This window comes from Triticum aestivum, chromosome 1B, assembly GCF_018294505.1.
Source record: "Triticum aestivum cultivar Chinese Spring chromosome 1B, IWGSC CS RefSeq v2.1, whole genome shotgun sequence".
Classification (NCBI taxonomy): Eukaryota; Viridiplantae; Streptophyta; class Magnoliopsida; order Poales; family Poaceae; genus Triticum; species Triticum aestivum.
In genome coordinates this window covers 539816382-539830637 of record NC_057795.1, presented here as the reverse complement: position 1 = coordinate 539830637, position 14256 = coordinate 539816382, and positions in this window count along the sequence as shown.

The following is a 14256-nucleotide window of genomic DNA, read 5'->3' as shown; positions in this document are numbered from 1 at the left end:
AGTGGAATTCTAATAGCATCTCCAATACACGACGTAAAATACATAACCACAAAGTGCTAGATGTAAAATACATCAGCCGCTTATCTCTGAACTTAACTGTCAAAACTGAACTTAACTATCGAAACTGAACTTAACTGTCAAAACTGAACTTTGCTGTCAAAACTGAATTTTGATGTCGAAACTGAACGCACTAGCAAGGTGAGGCTACATGTCAGTCGACTGACTTTTTCATCTCTGGTCATTCGATTTTGCAGCCATTGGATACGAAATCAAGGGCCTGCGGTTCATCTTCAACCTCCACCCCCCTGAGCCGCCAGCCACCACCGGCCAAACAGCAGCCCCCCGCCGCCCGCGGCCGACGGTGCGCCGGCCCGCCTGCCCAGAAAACACTCCCCACCACCGGTCCGCCGCCGCCCCGGCCTTCCCTCTAGCCCCCTCCCCCCCCCCCCCCCCCCCCGTGCCGAGCTTTTTCTCTGGCGATCCCCACACCACCGCCCCGCCAATGCCCCGCCACCGTCGGCGACCACCGCCCCATCCTGAACCCTAAGATAGATAGTGGGGTACCTCTCCAGTGAGCCCTCTCCCACTGCGGCTGGTTCTTCCTTCACCCCGGCGAGCCCCCCCCCTGAAAATTGACTGACCCAAAAGTCGATTCAGTCGACTGAAGTGTAGCTAAATTGGAGCAGCATCACAATCAAGAGCAAGAGCGAGAGCAGTAGCGTGAGCAAGAGCAATAGCAAGAGCAGACTAGGCAGGGGACCGAGAGCAAGAGCAGAGCAGCAGCGCGAGCGCGAGCTAAAGCAGCAGCAACTCCTACTGATGTGGACGTCACCGCCGAGGGAGCGACACCATGGAGGAAGTGGCCGGCGACGCCGCCGTGGATGGAGCCGCTCCATGTCGGCTCGGGACCGAGCGCCGGCAGCACCGTGAGATCGAATCAAGAAGAAAATTCGGCGATTAGTGTACAACCTCTTTGGTGGCGCCGATTAGGCCGCAACTTCATCTGAGGAAACGGTGATGATGATGCTCTTCCGGTGGTGCAAGTGAATACGGCGGTGTGGGAATGGAGGTGGCGTGAAAGACGAGGGGAATGTCGGGGCAGCTCCTTGGAGGTGGAGGACAGGGTGGCTGAACCGGCGGGACAAAGAGATCGACGACGGATCCTCATCCGGTACGATGGATGAGGGACGTCGAGGTGTTGTTGTGGACGATGTCGTCGGGGAAGAGGCTCCGGCTGGGTGGTGGATGGAGCAGGGTGTGGGGTTTCATCGCGGGTTTTCGCAGCCTCGGTGTATGAATGGGTGGGCGGATGGGATGGCAGTGGGGAACCATGGCTTAGAGACGCGCTTGTCCAAAATGTGGGGTAAGTTACAAAAGTACCCCCACCGATTTGAGGCAGTTCTTTCGGTTCAGGGGTACCACGGGCATTTCGCATGTTGGGATTTCACAGGAGGTGGGAGTTTTCATGCGCGTTGTAATTTTGGAATAGCAAGGCACGGGTTGAGATGGAGGGAGTTGTCGGAGCACAACGAGACAAAGATATATCTTAAATATTTCGGGCTAACAAGGCGCGGGTTGAAGAGGCGGGAGTTTTGCAGCACGATAGACAGAGACGCTAGCTTGCATTTTCGGCATAACAAGGCGCGGCTTGAAATTTCGGAAGAACAAGCTTAACGTGTACCTAAAGAAAGACAATTTGCACCACAACACGCACAACACACACACAAACACCATTTAGACTAGAGTAAGGTACACGTGCATTGCACGCATGAGATTTGGCAACCAAATTATGAATAAATACCACATTATAGCATGCAAGCTTTGAGTCATATATGCATGATGCAGATGTTCGTTTAATTCTTATAGTTCATTTCATTCAAAATCATCTAGTTTTTATAAGAAGGTTAATCTATTTTAAGATTCATGGAATCGTGCGTTGTAAGACATAAAGTAAAAACAAATAATGGCAAATCATGTAGAAAAACATTTGGGCAATTCTGATACGGAAGATTCTAGAACAAATAAGAAGTGCGTGTGTTTTGATGTTTGTGCATTATGCTTAAGTTCAACCATGGAGTCTTCTAGATTATACATGTGGCGAAATCTGGTGGAATCTAGATGATATCCAACGGCCAGTAGTGCTCAAATTTGCCATCTTTGGACCATCGGATTCGCCTCATCCAACGACCATCTTTCAAAGTTAAAGTTACCCGCGCACAATATAAAAAAATATAAAATATAATATATATAGGGGTATAGATATAGATATGTGATGTGAAAGCCGCCCATCATCTCCAATTAGAATAGTGTGTCCATGCACGGATGCGACGTGGCCAAATGATGTCTGCCATCGGTATCTCAAATTCAAATCACCTTGTTCAATGTGTATACATTACAACATGCTCGTTTCCAAACCACACCGTGCAGATCTCCGTTATATTCATGTATGCATGGGTTTCAAACATCAGGATCTCTTATTCAAATATTTGAATTCAACTTTACATTGATTATGACCTCACCTATTCTTTTACAACCACACAGTAGTCTTCTATTTACAATTGTACCACTAACTTTCTCTCGTGCATGCATGCACACACACTACCAGTCGGCATTATCCATCGCACACATGCAATCTTTTTCTTCAGGTCGGTCTCCCATGAAGGCACACACCCACACACGTCCCCCTCTCCATCATATCGGGCATTATTTATCTCTCACATGTGCATGCGCAACGATCGATGTTCCTCTATGTATGTGTGTATATAGCTAGGCCTTTCATAGTTTTCCACACAAACCGATCAATCGATATATCCAGTGAGGTCTCACCCTCTTTCCCACGTCCACATCGATCAATCTATACCTCTCTATATAGGATTAACATATATAGCTAATACACCCACATTAATTATATATCCAACGTCCCCCTCTCATCATCCATGCCTTCCGCTTCATCTCTCAGACGCGTGCACAATGGCGAAGACAGGGGCAGTAAGGGCCCTGCCCTCCCCCCCTAACATCACTATATATCGAGGCTAATATGAATGTGATCATTAGACAATTGCTGCTAAAAATGGTTTAAGTTCATGAATTGACCCTCCTCGTAAAGGATTAGCAATGCTTGGCCCCCTAGCTCATTTATTTTTCATGGCTCCGCCACTGCGTGCAATAGCACACGTGTTCGCCCCCCTCTCTCTAAATATCGATCTCGCACTTGTGCATTCCTTGATAGTCTCCCTCCACTCGGCCCCTCGCACCATCTTCTAGCCCCCCACCAGATTTTGCCACATGTACAATCTAGCAGACTCCATGGTTGAACTTAAGCATAATGCACAAACCTCAAAACAATAGTGGTTCTCTTTTGTTCTAGAATCTTCCATATCATAACTGCCCAAACTTTTTTTCTAGTTGAATTGCCATTATTTGTTTTTACTTTATGCTTTACAATGCACAATTCCATGAATCATAAATAGATTAAGGGCTTCTTTGATTCAAAGGATTCTCAAGGGAATTTTGGAGGATTCTAATCATTAGGAATTTTTTCTATCTTGGTTGTTTGATTCGTAGGATTGTAAACCATAGGAATTTTTCCATATGATTCATTTGCACTAGATTTCATAGGAAACATCCCGTCCACTCAAACCTCTTTGAAAGAATTCTGCGTTTTTTCTATGCACAATCAAACACTCGTACAATCCTGTAGGATTCAAGACGACATTCCACTATAATCCCATGTTTTTCCTATTCCCGCGTTCTTAGATTTTTTATAAAAACTAATTGATTTTGAATGAGATGAACTATAAGAATTAAACGAAGGGCTACATCAGGCATATATGACTTAGAGCTTACATGCTATAGTGTGGTATTTATTCATATGGCACGTGTACCTTACTATGTTGCAAAATCTGATGCGTGCAATGCACGTGTACCTTACTAGTACTTTGAGTATGTGCAAAACACGTAAATTAGAATACCAATGGCACGCTACACAGTGTCTCTCTTACAGTTCATGAAGTCACGTGGCACATGTGGAGGCGTTGTCGCGATCTCCTTGCGTGGATTGATCACAGTGACGTGCTCCTGGTTCCAGAAGAATGTACTCGTCCTCCCTGAGCCATACTGGTGGTACATGCATGAAGCGAAGATGTGCACGCACACCACGCACACACTCATTCCCTCGCATGCACACACGGGTACACGGGCGGACGCAATTTTGTACCAAGATCCACCCCATGTGATAATTTGATGCGTGTAAAGTTGTTCACTTCACTGATGGTCAATTAATACAGCGCATGCAAATTGAGTGGACATTAGGGCGGATTATTACTCCACTACGCGCATGCGAGTAGTTAAATTGTGGGTTGTTTGTAGTACTTCCATTGGTCTCCTTCGTATTTTGTGCCAATTTTTGACAGTAACATAATATTTACGCATTTGAGGAGTGTAGTACTTGAAATTTACGCTAAACTCTTCGGGAGCCGTTTCGGGCCTCGAAACCAAAACCATCAATTAATCTTTAGCTTGTTCCCATCACATTCGAAAGCCTGCTCACACCTACTAGTACGTACCAAACCTGAACGTGTTCCCACTATGCAGGTATTAGTACTAGTGCTGGTACTTAGGTTATAAAAAGGGGAACTACCTAACCGAAAATTACTCTACCTTTCCTCCTCATAAGTGCTTCTTCTTCGTCCGTTGTTGCCATGGCCGGTGAGCAGAGCTCTAGGTCGAGAACTACTCGTAACAAGCGAGCGGCAACCAAGGCTGCGAAAAAAAAGAGGGCTCACCGCCACACAGAGACCTCGAAAGATCTCTCATGGGAAGGCGATGGCTCCCAGGAGCGCCCTAGCCGCGGAGGCGAACATGCCGAGCTGGCGGAGCTGGAGTCATTATCCCTCGATGGCATGCCCGATCAGCTCAATAAGCACCTCAATAAGTAGAAGGAGTTCATCCAAGGCTTGATGGAGTTGCTGAAGGAGAGCCTCGATGACATGCCCGCCGAGCTCAATTAGCAGGGGGAGTTGACCGCCGGCTTGGTGATGCTGCCTCGGAGAAGAAGGCGACCGGCAAAATCCTGCGACTTCAGGAGGACAAGGCGAAGCTCTGCCATGAGATCGACCTGTTGAAGGAGAAGAATGCCGGCTGGAAGAAGCTGCTTGAGAATAGTAGTTCCTCGATGAAGATGTTGCAGGCCCTCGTCATGGAACAGAAGGAGCAGTTGGCGAAGCTCCGCATCAAGCACCCGGCAGCTGTCAAGGTACCTAATGCAGCCGTGGAACAGATGATGAAGGCTCGCGTCGAGAAATCCCATGTCATGGGCAGAATGAAGAAGATGGCGGAGGAGACGCGCAAGGAGATGGAGGTCGTGGAGGCGATGAATAAGCAGTTACGACTCCGCTGCGAATTAGATCATTTGGGGTGATAATCTTCCTTCTTCTTTTGCTCCTGTGTTTCATCTTTTGCTTCGGGTGTTTCGCCGCACGTGTCACGTTCTCTGCGAGGCATGAATAGAACAATGGTTTTTTTGAGGGAATGAATAGAACAATGCTAACAATGAGATGACTAGCAAATTAGATCATTTTTTATCGCCATATGGCACTGGGCTGCCGTGTTTCGTGCTCCTCCGTCGCAGTACTACACCAGTGGAAAACTTGAGTATACCGCATGGTTCTTTGCTCCTCCTCGATGAGGTCGTCGGCGCATTTATACGAGGAGTCAAATCACAAGGCCCCGCCTTCCAGCAGTAATGAGCTGTCAAATCACAAAGGCCCTCGCCTCTCATGAAACCGACCAAGCTAGACTGCCCCGCCCTCTAGCCTTTTAAAAAATGTATACTTTTGTACAGCAGTAGTATCGATGGATTACGCCATGGAGCAAAACTTGAAATTAAAAAAAAGGTGGTACATATAGAGAGCGCTCATCGCCAAATTATGCATATAGTACTATTAAAAAGGCTAGTCATAGTAATGGTGTCCAGCACAGCCCACCCCTCAAATAAAACTAAGCACCATAGAATTCTTTGACAAAACTAAGCACCCTGAAATTCTTTGACAACTAAACTGCTGGCTATATGATGTTGGCCATATATATTGTACGTATCTAATGTGAAGAAATGAGTGGTAGTACTATACCAACTAAAAGATGAAATGTAAGAAATACTAGTATGTACGTACTGAAGAGTTAAAGTAGCAAGAAGAAACATAACATATAGTTCTGCTGGGGGCTCAGCACAACACACCCCACAAATTAAATTAAGCACACCTGAAATTAAACTTTACAACTATTCCGGTAGACACTGCGTTAGAACCACCATGAGCAACAACACTGCCACCTTACTCAGAGTCCTCGTCCACGTCCTCGACTTTGTCCTTGTCCCTCTTCCTCTTGGCCGATACTTCTTTGCTTGAACCGCACACTTGGTTGTTGCTCTTCATCCAACCCTTGTAGATATTGAAGCAAAGGTAGCTATCCATTGCAGCGTAGTGGATGTGGTCTATATCTAGTACATTCCGCTGCCATGCATGATGATGAAACATGTATGGAGGTTTCTCCAACTTATCGGACGAAGGATGAACCATGGCTCCTGCCAGGGTCAGCATTGAAGACTGACGAGAGGACACCAGCCGATTCTTCTAGAGGTCGAAGGTGTTGCCTACAACGAGGCCTATCCGACGCAGGACTTCTTTGTCGTTACCAAAGTCCACAGTAATGAATTTGACTAGGTTGCTCTTGAGGAAGTCCTTAAAATCCTGGCACTCAACATCGACATGGCATATGTGGTAGACCAAGCATAAGTGATGCACGCAAACCTGGATCATGACGGGCTTCTTCCTCTCTTCGTCCTTTAGATCCTTCTCTCGTCCCAGGACTGTGGTGTACTCAACATCTAGACTAGCGACCCACTCATCATCTGAGTCTTCGAACATGCGTCTGAAGCGAGAAAGGCATCCTTTCACCGTCGCGGAAGAACGGGTGTAGATGATGTCGAACTCATCGCCGGTGATGGTACTAACCTTGTACTCACCGCCGATCGTGGAGATTTGGGACGCCATGGATTTGGGAGGAGGGTTAGGATTAGTGGAGCTGCCGTAATGTGAATGGACGGGATGACTAGGAGCAAACCACCGTAGTATTAAAGGACGTGCGAGGACGAGTAGGAGCGAACTTCCAGCATGCAAACGGTAGGGTAGTGGCTTTCCATTCTCCCATGATAGGGGCTTCCGAGAGCCCTTGGATCTGAGATCGAACGGTTGAATGGAGTGATTCTAGACCTATGGGTGAAAATCCAATCCTGGAGGGTTATTCTGCAAATTTTCAGCAACTTAGCATGCGACCGTTTGATCTCAGATCCAAGGGCTGCCAGCAGCCCGTATCACGCCTACCACAATCGTCGCGTCGCTCACGCGGTCGCGCCCTTCGAGATTTAACACGATGCGTTCGGCTATCTGATGTTGGCATGTCATACATAGTCATCACTTAGTCACTCATACTACAAGGTTAGCTATAAGGTTGGCTATAAGTGTATTTATTTATTTTACTCCTCTCTATCTCTTTCTTCATACTCCCTCCGTCCCATAATATAAGAACGTTTTTGACACTAGTGTAGTGCCAAAAACGTTCTTATATTATGGGACACAGGGAGTACTAGTATTTATTGCATTTGCCAAGGAGTGACCTCTTCCAATGAAATGGTGTCGCTAAGTTTGCTTCATTTAATTAGATATAGACTCAAAATTGTCTTTTCACCTAGGTACACGCGCTTAGCACCGTTTCTTCCTTGGGTCACCAAACTAGTCTGTCTCTTCTTGATTAACTTGCCACATCAGACTTTATGCCTATGTGGCAAGCTTAGCACCTGTAGGAGTAAGTAAAAGTAAGTACAATAGTGCGCTTTACATGGCATTTTTGCATATGTGGAGGAAAGAGAGGCAAGGAAAAAGTGGAGAAGTGGGCTCTCATGCAAGAGCCAGCCTCTACTACATGGTGGAGCATTGGGAGAGGCACCTGTATGGAGGTGGTCAAGAATCGGGAGACTCACGCCTGTCGTAACACCGCAGTTAAAATGATAATCGCAAGTCAAATCACGGGGCCCCACCTGTCCAGCAGTAACTCGCTGTCAAATCACACAGCCCTACGTTTGCAGCAGCCTACTCCCTCGTCTTCTCGCGTCTCTGTCGAACCGACTAGGCGGAACTGCCCCACCGCCTACCACGCAGGAAAAGCCCCTCCCTCGACTTTTAAATGGTATACAATATACTAATTTTGTATCCATGGATTGTGCCAGCGCCATGGAGAAAAGCATCTAGAAAACGGCGGTGCACATGTACGAAGTATATAGCACGCCTGTCGCGTTCGCGTCACACCCCAGACGGTCGGTCGGTCTGGCACGCTGCTCTCCGAATGGAACGCGTGTCATATTGCGTTTGCACACACATGTGGGACGGCAATTGAGTACCGACCATAGGCACACTCCCCGGCCCTGCAAGTTGGGTGACTTAATAGAAGAGGGAGACGAGCGATAGTACTAGAGAAGTGTTGTACTACATTGGTGCCTGGACGATCCCTGCAAGACACGGAAGATCAGTTCGTCCTGCAAGACACTCTAGAAGACACGCCTGGATTGGCTATCATCTACATATCGTGTAGGTTGTGTTGTACATGGCTGTAGTTGTGGTGATAAATATAAAAAAGGTTTCTTGTCATCTCGCAAAATTAGGTGTCATGTGCTTCGGATCACTGCGAGGGTTAAACAGCGACAACTGAGTTGGGTTAGTCATTGGGGGCACATGCACGAATAGTGACTACTCGGCTGCCATCTAGGTCAAGCCGGCTATGTTAATTAGGACATCTATCGACGGACCCCTTTTCTACGAGTTTATCTTTAATTTGAGCTTTGTTCCTCGTCTAGTTTGTCCATCGGGATTCATGTTGTCTCCTTTGGGCAGTGAGGTTATGATTTCTTGTCATGTGGCATTTTTTCGTGTTATATGTTATAATCCGGCACTTCAGATCAAAATGACGACAATGTGCCTCCAGGCCACGTGCATGAAGACTTCTCGATGGTCATTGACAAGGTCAAGCCGGCTTCGGTAGACAAAAGAAAACTAGTACTACTCCACTATATAGGAAGGATCCTCCGCGCTTGCTTGCTAGTGTTGCTCTCTTCACATTGTCTCGACCTCTCCAGATCAAAACACGACAGCGGTGGCCACACTCTCTCTCTCTCTCTCTCTCTCTCTCTGCTCACCACTGGTCACAGATCCAGCCGGATCCTCTCCGCCGGGGAAGGTGAGAAGGTGCAACATTCATGCGGTCATCCTCGGTGACGGCTCTTACCCACTGCTGGGCGCATCCCGATCAGCATGCCTTGCCGTTCTCTCCCAAGCACCGCTGGCGAGGGAGGGCCTCCGACCCCTTCTTCCTTGTTGTCGTAGTGTGGACAGATCCGGCCTCCCGCCGCCCACCTAGCGACATCCCGGCGACCATCAGGTATAACTTCCTTCAAAACCGGCCTTGCTCTACTTCCCGAGCTCCTGACGTCGCTGCATTTGTATCTTTTACTATTTCTCAGGCCTCCTCGTAGATAGGATCGATCGGCTATTCGAGAACCACCTAATTTTTTTACGTTTAAGAGGTAAAACTAGTTCATGCACTCGAATCTAGTACTACTTGGTTCAAACAAGGAAGAAAGGGGGTGGGGGTGGGGGAGAATTTGTTACCTGAATCTAGGACTTGGTCGAAAGAGGAAATAATGGGGGCAAAAAGTAGCAGAGACTGGCTATCCAACTGGTCTCTAGGTCTAATAGGGAAATAAAGGGAAATGCAGTACAAACTCAATATAAACCCGATCTATTGATTGAAAAATGAAAGAAAGTGGGGACTGGGGGACAAGTCAACGGAGTAAGTCCAGCACTAGATTTGCTAGCCTCACACAGTATAAGGTGGCTATACCGAACAAAAATGGGACCAACCCAGATATCCTGTTCTGATGTTTGTTGCCCCGAGCAACTCTTATGTAATGTCACTGGTAAAATATAGCAGTCGCACTGTTAAAAGTAAGGACACGTTAAACCAATGTTGTTTTCAATGTAATGCCTCCAGTAATATGAATCAATGGCACTTCTTTACATGTCCTGCTAAAATTTTCCATTAAGATAAGTTGGTTCTTTTCGTTAGAAATGCAACTGTCCTGGTCCGCCTACTCTCCTGTGCCCAAAGTAATGTCATATTTAACGGTTGTCATAGTTAATCCTAATGCCCACACTAATATCTAGCAATGCCACTGCTTTAGAAATTGCTACTGTCCTTGTAGGATTGCCATTTAGATAAGGAACATGCTTCTTTTCATTTGATGCATGTTTCATCACTTGTTAGTCACCCTCCTTTCCACCTTTTTTGTGCAAACAGAGATATACATTTCACGCTCGATCTTAGTTGAACTGCACAAATGATATCCAAATTATAGTTGAGCATTCTAGGAGCTTCACAACCAACCTTGATGTTGCTCAATTTTATTGCAACTAATGAAGAAGAAGCTTTGTGGGTTTCATTTTCTGATGGAAATGGAACCGGGGCTGGAGCCGTTTTCTTAAAAAAAATGAAGAAGCTGCTAGCTCACGGGACATTGCTTCATTTTAGGTGAACTGCACCAAAAGGTCCCATGAATTGAATCATCCATGTTGGTGACTGAAAGACCCACTTCAGCATCCCAGTCTAAGCATCCCGGTCTCCATCCTTGCGATGCACGGTACACCTCGTTTGCCACCTGCTCGACCCTGGTGTCACTGATAAAATGAAGTAATAATACAGTTAAAATAGAGCGAGTGTCATCTCTATCATTTCATTTCCAATGTAGATAAAGAAAGTGCTTCTCTTTGTTAATGTATGTTTCATCAACTAGTCCCATTGTTAATGTTTAAGCGTTTCTGCAAACTGGGGTGCTTAATTTTTATTGATATGTACAAAAATAGAGATTTGAATGTCTCAAGGCGCCTCCTTGTACTACCGTTGTACACTGATGTTCATCACTGGCAGAAGGTGTATCTGGGAGACTTGGGACGATGTCCAGTATGAGGCGTACTGTATGAGGCGTCGCAGGGCCCATCTCGCCCTCGCAGCATGGCATACTATGATACTATCGCAATCAGGGCCGGGCCAGCAAAATCCGGGGCCCTGTGCGAAACTAAAAAATGGGGCCTTTAATAAATTGAACTAGAGCAATTATAATGTATATATAACTCGCAGAAAAAATTTATAATGTATGTAATATAATGTCATACACGATAAATAAGATGACTCAAATCTGTATTATTGAAACACAAGATAAAGAAGACGAATAAAATAAATAAAATTTATATGATAGCATATATCAATTGAAGATCATGTGTCAATGTTTGGCAATTAGATGAACCATCTAACTCACCTAATTTTTGGTCTTGTGATCTTTAACCGAGGAGGTAAGAACCAATCTCTAAGAAATAACGGTCCCTGTCAATAATTAATTGTAAAATTAGGAATTAGGAGTAGGAATCGAAGTTAATTGAAAAGATGGACTCGTAAGCACCTCAAGGCTAGAGTCGGTCACCGATCAATCCAACAATACGATGTCCGACGAGTCTGAAAATTGAGAAAGGAAGGCAACGACGGCACCGCAGCAGCGGCCTGACGCTTAGTCAACCTGAATCCGAATTTCGATCGATCTAAGGACCACGGAGGCAGGGACTGAGCAGAGCCACCGAGGGACGAGGCGTAGACGTCAAGGGCTCCAGATGTGGAGGACTCGAGGGCTCCGGGCGACGAGCGGATGCGACATTCTTTTCCTGTAGCGTAGCCACGATACCGATCCCTGACTCCCTGTAGCGATCTAGTTTTTCTATCGATAATGTAGTGGTCGACTCATCGAGTAGGAGGAGTCCAGGATCGCGCTTTATGACTCGTCGTTCTCGCTCGATGGCCGATGAGACTAGTCGTTCGGCCCAGTAGGCAGTAGCGCTTAATTATTGCTAGACATATATAAAAAAATATGGGGCCCCTCAGAATTTTGGGCCCTGTGCAGGCCACACTTTCTGGACCACTGTTGGCCCGGCCCTGATCGCAATATTTTCTTCTATTTATTTTGTGTGTTTCATCAACTAGTGCCACTATAATGTAATCACGCTTTTTCATTATCTACGCAAACAGGGTTATTCAGCTGCATTTTGGTGAAACAACACAAATGTACGTGTGGAACCGACATATATGCAGAGTGCGAGGTGTGCAAAGTAAAAATTACTAACACCAGCCATGCTGCATGCACGCATTGGCATCCACCACCACCAGTGCGATGTGTGGCGCTCTCTGTGGACGGATCTTTCTCGGTAGCAAATCCTCTAACCAAATACTAGTATGATGCGGACATAGCTATCATAAAAACGTCTGCAAATATTTCACGGCAAATAAAATACCAGGTAATTTTGTTCCTCGGTGCATGTGATTTAACTAATAAGAATTTGATACTGCCTTCATGTTGTGATCTGCTTGTACTCAGGAACAAAGGTGTTGGAGAGAGGACAAGAGAAGATTACAAGGATCTTGATGCATGCACAAAATCAACTGAGGCATACATATTGCATGTTACGTGCTCAATGTTCCAAATACAAGACAAGAGAAAGAGGACTGGGCTTAATGGACTAGAGCCACGTACACACCAACCCATCTCATTAATTAATGAAGGGATTCGGTCAACTTGTGGGCCGGCTGGTGATTCCTTTGACTGTACGTACCTGCCCATATTGGACACGACTGCGTGCAGTACCGACCGTCAATGGCGGCGCCATCTTCAGTAAATACTTAGCCTTTGTTAGGGTTTAGACTCGGGTTTTGTTTAGAGAAATTTAGCTATTGCTACTTTTATTTGTCTTTGCTCGTAGCGGCTAGTGCGACTGTCAAGGCATCTATCGGAACCCCAATTTGTGAAATTTATTCATCAGCATATCCGCAATTTCAGATTGCTTGGCTATTATTTTCTTGCATGTTCTTCGATTTGCTTGCAAGAAAAATCCTTCGTGGATAGGTCGATCGCGCCGTTGGCTCGGTCGATAACGCCGTGGAGTTGGTTCAGCGATTGCCATGGATATCAGTCGTGTACGGTCCTCCCTGTACGGTTGGTAGCCGGATCGTGAGGGTCAAGTCCCACCCAAAATCATAGTTATCTCCCTCTCATCGAAAGATCGGGTCCCCAGTTCACATCAAGTGGTATCAGTTTTCAGGTTCATCGGTGAGAGATTTACAGTTTTATTAGGTGAGATTGTTTTTCAGTCCTACAACCCACAAAAAAGCCAAAAAAAATAGATTAGTTCATCCGCTGCACCTACCTTTTTAGCCTTTAGCAATTTTTGCATCTAGTATTTGTGTAGTTGAATTTTTGATTGCATTCATCTAATACTAATGCTGATTTAGATTAGTTTGGGAGAAATTATCTACTAGATCGTACTTGTTTTTGTCCACCCACAATTCCTGCCGCAGGTTGTTTATTCGTCGGAAAACAGAAAAAAAAGAGTAGAACTTCATATATTCGGTGTCCACTATATCGCTCCCGCCGCCCGCCGCCCGCCGCCCGCCGCCGCTTATCATTTTTTAGTATCTTCCGTTTGCACCACGAGTCTACTAGTCACAGGTTTAGTCGTTGCTTGGGTTCCACGATTCCTGGTCTGTTTGAAATTTTGATTCACGTGGTACCCATCATTCTACCCAGTAGCAGCCACGCTTCATCCGAGACAAACGCCCACCTGTGCGCCGCTATTTCATCTGCCATCCTGTGCGCTGTACCTTCTGCTGTCCACCACCGTTGTATCTGCTGTGTGAGTTATTTGTCCTCTTGCATGCACACGTATTCTATTATAATTCCTAATCTCCAGTAGTACAATCAGGTCGCTTCTAGTTGCACCCTTTGGTTTAATTCTTTTGTCCTCTTCATACGTGTGTATACTTGTTGGTTACTGGCCTGGGCAAAACAAAAAGGAAAAAGGGAAAAAAGGGAAAAAAAGAGTGAAAAAAAAGGAGAAGAAAAAGGAAAAAAAATTGTAAAAATAAATCAGGCCGACTAGCATCTCCTTTGAACTGCTCTGTTCTATTGCTACTCAGCAAAATGCTACTTGATCGCCACTCCATCTATCATATATTTTTGAGCTTTGTCATACATTGCGGATATACCTCACTTATATCTAGCTACTTGGAGCTATCATATTTTCATCGATTTTCCCTCATTTGATTTAGTATCTG